Below are 9,098 nucleotides of genomic sequence, written 5' to 3'. Positions count from 1 at the left end.
CCTGTTACAATAGTAGAATTGAATCAGCTCCATTTTGCACTTCTTGAGTTCTTTGCCATTTTTATATGCATTTATTTTTGCTGTTTGAGAGGACAAAACGTATTTATAGTCAGTACAATGTCTGTTGGGAAGCATAAAAATAAAGTGTTAGCAGATATCAAGCAGACAGTTTACTAACACTCTAATGACTGCTAGTTGACATGTAGTTGCAAAGTTACTTATTATTAGTAGTGGACAATTAAAATTAAGTGTTACCGAAAAACTTCTAAAGACAGATACTTGTTTTCACTGTTCCACAACCATATCCTCTGTGTAACTACCCTTAGAGGATTTAGTTTAGTGTTTGAAGCATCATAGTATGGGTTTAAGCACACCTGGAATGTAATTCACTATTGAGGGTAATGATTAATAAACTTAATCATAATTAAGTCCAAAGAGAGACTTCTCCACTCCCTCCTCAAAGACAAACTCCCTCAGCAGCTCTTTCTTCTTTTTCAGTGTTTATTGGTGTGTCTGGATGTGTGCATTTAAGGTAATGAGAAATTGACGTCCTTCTTTCAAAGCAGAATGTGTCTTTCTTTAATCAAGAGTTTTAATTAAAACTTCACAGTGTCATTTGATCTCAGCGCAGGATGAGTCTGTCTTCGGATGATGTGACATCAAACACAAATGTGAGACGGCGGTCACAATTTCTTTTCAGTAACGTGGTCGTTTGCATGGGATGAGCCTCTTAATTTGGCTGAAACTTGTTTTTGTGTGCTGATCTGAAGTCAGATTTGTGGTTTCTCTTGTTGTGGTTGACGTTGAGGTTTGTGGAAAGGGAATTTGATCTTAGATCAGTTCAAAAGGGAAACTTCTGCCAACATAGGATTTTCTCCCCGGTGGATCCATACCAGACAGATGGCATTGAGGGGGAGACAGACTATTGCCAGCTGCACCAAGTGTGATGTCTGTTGTGATCAGACCCGTGAGGATAATCGATAGATAAACCCTTTGGTTTAAAAATGTGAACCAGGCTTCCGAATTATTGTCAAAAGCATAAAAGCAAAACAGAATGCCAGGTACTTTGATGCAAACACATTTCCTGGTGTTAATTGAGAGTCTTTGTCTGTGATTGAGAGTCTTTGTCTGTGAAGAAATTAAAAATATGTTTACTAAAGCTTACTGTGGTAACAAAGTTGTTGCTGGGCTTCATAGTTACAGATATTATGACAGCCACCATGATCATCAAGATTTGAAAAGTTTCTTAGCTATTTTCACACACGAAATCCATTAAAGTGCAGTAACATGACCTTTTCCAGAAAATGTACCACTTGCAAGCAACGGTTTTCAGTCTTTTATCCACATATCTTTTAGCACATAAGCACTAAAATGCAGTTCTGATATAATTTGTTGGAAAACCACATGGATTGTTTCACTCATGAATTTTATGATCCATGATTTTGGACTCCAGCCTTATAAAACTTACATTTTAAATTTACGGCATTTTTTTTTCTTGGCCATCACCACAAAAAAAAAATTATAATAATAATTTTGCACAAATTTCAAACTAGAATTATTCAGTACACTGGTAAATGAAAAAGCAGTGTGATGGGGAAAATATTAGGATGCGTATTTGTAAAGCCTTGAATGTCAGTATGAATTCAATTTTTTTGAAAGAAAAGTTTTATGTTCACCAAGACTGCAATTATTTGATAAAATACAGTCAAAGACAAATATTATTCCAATTTAAAATAACTGTTTTCTATTTTTATATTACTTCAGTGTCATGATTTTTCAGAAACGATTCTAATATGCTGTTTTGATACTCAATATCTTTTTTTCAGGATTCTCAGATGAATAAAGTTTGAAGAACAGCATTTATTTGAAATACAAAAATCTTTTGTAATAGTATAAATGTCTGTTTTCATCATTTTAATGTCTCCTTGCTGAATAAAAGTATCCATAAAAAAAATTGTCAGTACAAAATGTTTCTGCCAATGTTCCGGCAACTCCTCATTAAATTAACAGAGCTGATTGGTATTGTAACAATGGCTCCTGTTCACACATGACATCCAAACAGGAAAGTGACATTTCCTTTATAGAAAAGGCTGTGTGAGGGAAAGCACCAGCTAGTTAAAAGATCTCTTAAAACTATTGATTCATGCTAAAAACTGTGGTATTTTGGTTGAAACTATGGTTATGGTACAATTTTATGCAAGGAAATGGTCAAACATAGACTTTAGAACAAAAAAAGTGCATGCTTTGTCAATCTAAGTGGAGATTGACATGAACTTTCTTGATGATCTGGAGCCGCTCTGAGGTCTGTGGTGTGAGTTTGCAGTTTGGGACTGCCATTGCTGTGTGGAATTGTCCTCATGCCACAGGCATTCAACACTATTACTGTCGCTCTCTTCGACTAATAGTGGCAAGAGTTCTGGGGAGCAACACTGAACACTCTTAATGGAGGGCAAAGGCACATTTTCCCCAAGGCCTGGAGACATGTGCAGGGGGCGAGGTGGGAAGGAAAAGGGGGCATAAAGGGGCAAAACACCCATCACTTTGTGTAAAGGCAGGCTGATTCTGACAGTCCTGACCCACATACCCCCCGTGGGTCTGCAAGCACTCTTGCTCAATGAAAACACTTTTTGAGAAACGAGTCTAAAACAATGACTCCGAACAGTGTTGTTTCTGATGTTGTCTTCAGACTTTGTCCTCTTAATACTTAGTTCACTTTACAATTTCAATATGTCAAATGTGGTTTTCTTCTTTGATTAGAACTGACACCAATCAAGCACCACCTCTAACCCTCCAAAAAACTGACATTTACATAACTTTCTAATACCTCATTGGGGATTTCCAAAGAATGGACCAAAGTCTCCATCTCTGATTGGCATAGTGCAGGAATAGTTATTCTACTCTCCTGTCAATGTTTTATTTCTATAATGTCTTCGGTTGTTCTGTGCATCTTCGGGCACAAGTGATGTTGTTTCATCACAAAGTTGGCAGTGGCCAAATATTCCTCACTGTTCAGCCTGGCATTGCGGTTTAGTCTTACAGCACCATTGCTGAGTATTTGCTCCTTAAAACTGCAGTGAACCAAAGACAGTCTCAAAAACGCAGTTTGAAATCGCTGGTGTTTCTGACGTCACAAACTACCTTGTAACCACTATCTTGACTACCTTGTCAACGTCTGATTGTCAACGAGTGGATCTCTGAGATGTTGTGAGTGAGTGGAGGCGGGGCTAATTTGCATATTCATAAAACCGCATATACTAAATGAAGCAAGGGTGTAGAGTTATATCCAAACTATTTTAAGGCATGAAGAAAAACTTTTCAAGGAAAAAAACGTTTAAATATGTAATTTTGGTGATCAAAGATGAGTTAAAGGGATAAAATGATTGACTGCAGGGGGACTTTAAAAGCTTACAAATTAAATAAACATTTAATAATAATAATAATAATAATAATATTAAAAATAAATAATCATAATTTATTATTAATAATAACTAAAAGTATTTTTAATAATAATTATTATTTACTTTACCATTTAAAATCAATAATTCACCTGACATATGACTGTAATGTTTGACTGCTTGCTTGCAGAAATTTACTTGAGACAAATCAGTGATTATTGAATAAAATTTTCCATTATAATTAAGTCCCCTCTGGAAAACAGGAGACTGAAGAGTGTCAAAAGTCTTAGTGAAACTAAACTTTTAATGGAGAGAAGCTGCTATCAGACTCCAGCAGACCTTTCACAAAAGGTCATCGATCCAGCCTTTAATTAAGGGCAGCATTAGAGAACCACCTTCTAGCACATTTAACACAACTTTGATGTTCAGTCATTGATTTAATTTCCTTAAAAGCCTCACAGAGCACCGATACGCCTTCACAGAGACGATGGAGAGGACTGCATCGACTCTGCTTGAGAAGTTAGAGAAACCAGAGGAACCAGGTTAACAACTCCTGTATTAAAGGCCAGTGTCTCTAACTGAGTGTCATGAACCAGGAGTGATGAAATGAGTTCCCAGCGACAAGCTCGTGGTCTGTACAGTCTGTATAGCACAATCACAGTCAGTCAAACATGTTTGACATTTAATATTTACAGCTATTTTTTTTGGACCAAAAATATTTAACTGTGAAATAGAAAAATGTTTGACAGTCTGTAATTGTCCTCCGTCATTGTCAAGACATCGTAAATATGTATCTGGAAAATCTTTACTTTCTGACAAGTTATCTGTTCTGTTTTGTATCGTATCTCTCAAAGAAAAGAAAATTCTTTGCGATTAATCTAATGATTTTTGACCGGAATTTAGAAATCAGAATGAAATGGTAATGGCAAATTTGGTTAATTTTATTTAACCGTTAACAATTTTTTCCCTTAAATTTTCTCCATGCCCCCATGTGCCCCAGTTTGAAAACACTTAATCTAGTCTGACGTTTTAGTTGACTCATAGTTATGGGTGTATTGATATATTATTGATATTTTTGAAGTCTATATAATCTAGAAAGCCCAACATGAGCTAGCTGCTGTTGTGAGCCACAAGCTAGACTTTGCGCCAACAAAACTAAATTACCACAACTTCTCTTTGCATGGAGGAGCACAAAATTAAGTCATGATAACTGTGTACTTTAGAGTGGATCGGTGCATATAACACTGGCAAGCTTCTGACAATGTGTCAACTCAAGAGAAATCACAATAGTAGCCATTCTGGCTGAACTCTCTGGCCACTAGCCATTTAATTGTTCCAAAAACTCTCATGCTGGCCTTAATAGTAATTGAATGGACAAACCCAAGTAGACCCACTTTGGGTTGCTAGCCCTATTCACAAAATATCTTAAGGCTAAAAGTAGCTCCTAACTTGCCAATTTAGGAGAAACTCTTCAAAATAATGGGCGTCAGTCCTAATTTTAGGACTCCTACATTTTTGTTCAAAGAGTACTTCACAAACCAGCTCCTAAATCTGTAAAAAGTAACTAAGACCAAATCACAAAAAATCCTAAAATGTCTTGCTGGCAATCCGCCCAAATACACTGTACATCATTGAGGCAATAGGCATAGAGACTTGGGTGCTGCGCCTTTTCTACATAAATGCAATACATTTTTTGATTAATAGATTTTAATCTGCGACGACACATCATAAAGGTTAATTTATGTAGAGGCAAAATGCATTGAATGATGGAAAATAAAACAATGGGTGACCCGAGTTTGAGTTCCAGCTAATGGGCCTTTCCTGATCCCGTCCCCCATCTATCTCTTCCACTACTCACTGTCCTATCATAATAAAAAGGCAAAAATGGCAACAAAAAAAATGTAGCCCAAACTCAGAGTTCTCCCCAGAGGAGCCAGGGTGGGATTCAGAAAACTTGAGGTAACTAGGTGAGTTGGCTGTGTATATATATATGCCTCCTCTCAAGCTGTTTGAATAGACCATCTGAACGTGCCTCTCCCGAACTTTGTTTATTAAACATCATTTGTCGCTTGAATTCTCCAATCTCACAAGATGCAGACATGTAAGAGGCTGACAATTAGCTGAACATATACTTGTTTAATAGTGACACTTAGCCTACATTTTAAAATCTTTATTGAATATGGCAACATTTTTATTTGAAAACCTTTATTTGAATATGGCAACATGATATCTGGTTCTACAATATATCTATGATTAAATCACTGACAGAGACCCCTCCCCTTTCAGCCAATCACTGTGGGCATAGTTAGTAGGCATGTTGACAGCACCTTTGTAAATAGGTTTTAAGAGAAAACTCTTAACTAAGAACTTGCACTGCCATTTAGGAGAACTCTTAGTGGTGAGATAAAATGTTTTGTCAACGGCCTCTGATCTTTAGCCGCTAACCACAACCTATACAGAGACTTAAGTGACATACGATTATCATTTAAGATGTATTTGAACCACACCTACCACCCACAACCTCAGCTGTCAGACATTTGACAGATGATAGATGTACTTTATTTACCAGTCGTTCTTTTACGGAGCTTCAAAGAGAATGTTGTTGTTTGTCACTGGTATGTCATAATGTGCTGAAATTACTTTGACAGAACACTTAAAGGGACTATATGTAAGAATTGTCGTGTATTAATCTCCTTTTTTATTGCCAATGTGTTAACAGCTTGTAACGAAACTTTAAAAATGAGACCTTCCCCGAATTCCTAGGTTTGCTACGAAAGCCTGTAAACTGATTTTTATGTGAAGGACTCCCATGTTTTTGCAGGGAAAATCAAAAGGATGTGACCGTTCCGTAACGCGCTCTCCTGAGAGCCTCTCCTCCGTTCAATGACACATGAAACGAATGCTTATACAATGTTCAGGATAAAGCCGAAAGAGCTATTCTGTACTATAATGTTAATGTGTCATGCTAAGAAACGGGATTAATTTAAACTATAATCTCACATCGCCAGATCTATAGTCTATAGTCTCAAATATACTTTATAATCAAACTGTCAAAACTGTGTAATTTTAATTACCTCATCTGTCGACATGATGCCGCTGAATTGCAGAGCTTGTGCAAATATATCCATATCGCTATGTTCAGATACTTTTTTAACTGCTGTTTTCTCACTGCTGTCATTGTTGTTGTGCATTTCTTTTGTTATTGAAAGGAAAGCGCAAAGCACATATTTACATATTCATTTAAACGGTACTCTCAGCAGCATGGACAGCACCTGGATGTTCGTTAACAGTATATCGCTGCAAAAACAGGTCCAACTTTTTACTTCCAACTAAGCGAAGAACGGAAAAAACCCTTCAGTGTGAGTATATTGGGCCATTGAATCACGTTCAGTCTCTTGTACATTACGTGTGCACGAGTGTGAGCATGAGCAATAAGTTGCTGGCTGCATTTCACTTAATCGCCACCGGTGTCGCTAATAACAAGGGTTTCTGAATTCTGCATGTAGCCCCTTCAACAGCTCCCTTTATTCTGTGTGTGTGTATTCTTGTATATGGTTTATGAGAACACAAATGTGTAAAACGACATAGGTATTACAACGTAAACATGGTTTACGAGGACATATCCTGTGTCCTTGTAAACCAGATGGCTTAAAAAACATTGTTTGTTTTTTATTCTAAAAATGGCAAATGTTTTTTGTGACGGGGGTAGGGTTAGTGTAAGGGGATATACAGTTTGTATAGTATAAAACCCTTTACGCCTATAGAGTTTTTAAAGGCATCCAATAGTTCTGAGACAGAATAACATGCCATAAAATGTGCAAATATTAAAAGCTTACATTTTTTTGGCTGCAATTTATTATATTACACATTTTAATAACAGCCAAAACCAGCCTACAGTGTAAAATGACAGATTCATATTTGCAGATTCATACTTTGTCTTTCAAAATGACTCAAATCTATTGTGGTTTGCTGTTACATCCAAAATTGTTTGGTCTGCATCATATTATTACAATATTATATATATTGTACTTGTAATTGTAGATGTCACAAAACTTCGGATTTCAGAATGATACGTTTTTGTTGACTCAAGTTGATTGTGACTATAACAAAAAGGTGTTTTTTCTCATAAATAAAATCATCATCTGGTTCTCTTTGGCAGCAGTTGTTTTGGGCCGACATGCATGACTGTCTTTCCAACACTGCTGGCCCAGCCAGTGAATAAAGGCTAAAGTGATGCCAAATTACCCAGCTATTCCTGCCCTTCCTTTACCAGACCAGTGAATCCAGACCTTCTGCAAATCTGGTGCTGTGGCAACTTACCAACTGATCATCAATCTTCCAAAAGCCTGGTGGGCCAATGAAACGAGGGCCACTTGGGATGATGGGTTGTTTCTGGGTCTGCTCGGGTTCGGATGTGGCGGAACGGTGAACAGCAGATGGGTTTGAGTGTAGAATCAGCCAAGAGACGGTCAGGAACAAGAAAAGCTGTAATTACAACAAACAGATTTTTCATCTAAATGAAAACAAAGTTGTTGATTAACTTACTTCTGGACATGTCCTGAAATTCTAGCCAAAAGTCCAGGCAGTTAAATGTTTCTGTACAATTTTTTTTAACTTTTACCCATTAAATATTTCCCATAATTCCTGTGAGATTTTACTCTTTTATTTCTCAAGAAGGCCTTTGCCAAAATGGCAGCATAAAAACCAAGGGAAAAATTCAAACAAATTGGTTGTTCTTTATGTGGTGCCTTTTTCGACCTCATGGCATTTTGGAAAAAGTTGATCAGGAGAAAGAGGATTTTTGGCATATGATGCAGTGCATCATCTTGGTATCAATTTCAGACCATGTTTTAAAAGGAATAAAAGATTTAACCAAATTTCTCTCAAGTGACTCATACGGTATTAAATGATTATCGATTTACAAGAATGATTAGAAACTTATTTCTATCTTAAAAGGTTTATTGATGTGTGTCAGTGTGCTTTTTCCATTGCAGGCATTGCTTTTTCAGAAATAGAAATCCACAGCACTTAGTGTAGAAAGTCTTTGTTTCCAAAATGGTACGACTGCAAATTAATAATTATGTTTCCCCATTACAATTATTTGCATTGATGGCAAATGTTAAAGAATGTTTTGTGTTTTTTCTGTGTGCATGACATACAGTTAGATGTTGTGACAGAACTCAAGTGAAATGCAAGTAATTCTGTAGTATTCAAAGAATGCAGACAGTGCACACTCAGGTCACTCCATTCTGTCATAATGGAGTTATTCAACAGAGCGTTGCTAATGCAGGTGCATATACGCATACACACGCATACACACAAACACACACACGTCAGTGACAAGGTGTCGAGAAGAGCTTATTAAATTCTGCATTTCCATAAACAGCCTTGGGGGCCAGAATGGGAGACGCTCTCCAACATGCTTCTGACCTGCGTGTTTGTAATACCTCTCTGAATATCTGTTGTACATTAATAGTTACTGATGGGGGGGGGATTATTTAAATTTCCCTCATTTCCCATACTTTTTGTGTTTGAGGTCAGCATTGTCCTGAGGATATTTGTTTGTAATAGCACACTTGGCACAGTATTTAAGTATAAAGGATCAGTGTGGTTCTAGGGTTCTTGCCCCAATTTTAAAGAACCCTTTTTGCCAAAAAAAAAAGTTCTGTCTTAATAATAATAATACTTTTATGCTTAGTTGTT

The sequence above is a fragment of the Abramis brama genome, assembly GCF_963993115.1.
Source record: "Abramis brama genome assembly, chromosome: 3".
Classification (NCBI taxonomy): Eukaryota; Metazoa; Chordata; class Actinopteri; order Cypriniformes; family Leuciscidae; genus Abramis; species Abramis brama.
The sequence above is the reverse complement of the archived record's forward strand: the minus strand, read 5'-3'. Positions refer to the sequence as shown.